We start from the raw sequence: 1,207 nt of genomic DNA, 5'->3' as shown, positions 1-1,207 counted from the left end.
TACATTTATCTGGGGTGAATACATTTATAATTTATAATTTTAACTTTTAAAGGTGTGGACAGAAATGCTTTTACTGATTAGAAAATAATTTTTATTCCACTAGAAGTGGAACAATACTTCTTGTAAATAAATACTAGAAGTGAAGTACATCCAGTGGAATAAAATATTTAAAATAAAATATTTAAAACTACACTTGAAATTTCAAATGCATATAACTCAGAGGATAAAATATCTTCAAAAATCACAGACACAGAGTTTAGGAAGCCAAAGGCTGTGAACTTCCCTTCTCACTGAATCTATGCCTTATGTTGCATTCTTCACAGGTAAGCAATCAATGCCTGTTCTGCTGTGGACCAAAACCAGCCCCATGGAGCTGATCTTCAAAGAAATGGAATTTACTCTGGCATACTCTTATGTATGATACCTTTCCAAGGCCAAATCCCAAGATACCAACAAGTGTAACTTTAGGCAATGATCCAAATCTTGGATTAGCTGCTAAATAACGTTGGCAGAACAGTCCCTGGGTGACGAACATGCTTACAGGAGAAAAAGGCAGAGCTCTCTTCCAGAAACTTTCTTCTTGACATCCTCTTATAATGTTTGAAATCTCTCCTCTGTGAATGTGCAGTTTTTTGAATAAAACAACAGGCCCTGCTTGCCTGGTGGTGGCAAATGGGGACCTTTCTCTTGGTTTCCATGAGTAGACATTGGGGCCATGATGACTTCGTGTTTGCTTTTCTTCCAGTTGAGTGTGCTCGGCCTACTCCTTGACCCAGTGCTGAGTGTCTGTTACATGTCAGGCAAGGGCATACGTAGACGTGAAGAAGAATAAGACACAATCACTGCTGAAGGAACTCACAGTCTGTGGGGGGTGTTCCCCAAGGCCGTGTCCCTGGCACTGCCAAGCTGAGCTGGCCTCCTTCCTCGGTGACTGCCACAGCCTGGACTGGAAAATAAATTTTAATTTCTAAGAAAGTAGAGAATGTGAGAGCGCCTTCAAAGTGAGGTTTACGGTTGTAAAACTTGGATTTCAGCGTGTTGTTTGAAAGGCAAGTAGTATTTATATGTACTCATGTGTACATAATTTTATAATCACTTACAGTGTGTCTGAACCAGCTCCTGACCTCAATGTTGTACTGCTCTGGGGAAACATCACACTTTTTCTACCCAGGGAACTTAAGTCTATCCCAAAGAATAGTAAATAGAT

General features: G+C 40.0%; 1 pseudogene; it reads right to left on the bottom strand.

Moving 5' to 3' along the window:
• Nucleotides 1-256: 256 nt before the first annotated feature.
• On the bottom strand, nt 257-845 carry LOC105483531 (OCIA domain-containing protein 2 pseudogene; annotated as a pseudogene).
• Nucleotides 846-1,207: the final 362 nt, after the last annotated feature.

The sequence above is a fragment of the Macaca nemestrina genome, chromosome 8 (genome assembly GCF_043159975.1).
Source record: "Macaca nemestrina isolate mMacNem1 chromosome 8, mMacNem.hap1, whole genome shotgun sequence".
NCBI classification, from domain to species: domain Eukaryota; kingdom Metazoa; phylum Chordata; class Mammalia; order Primates; family Cercopithecidae; genus Macaca; species Macaca nemestrina.
This window is presented reverse-complemented; position numbering and strand designations above follow the sequence as displayed.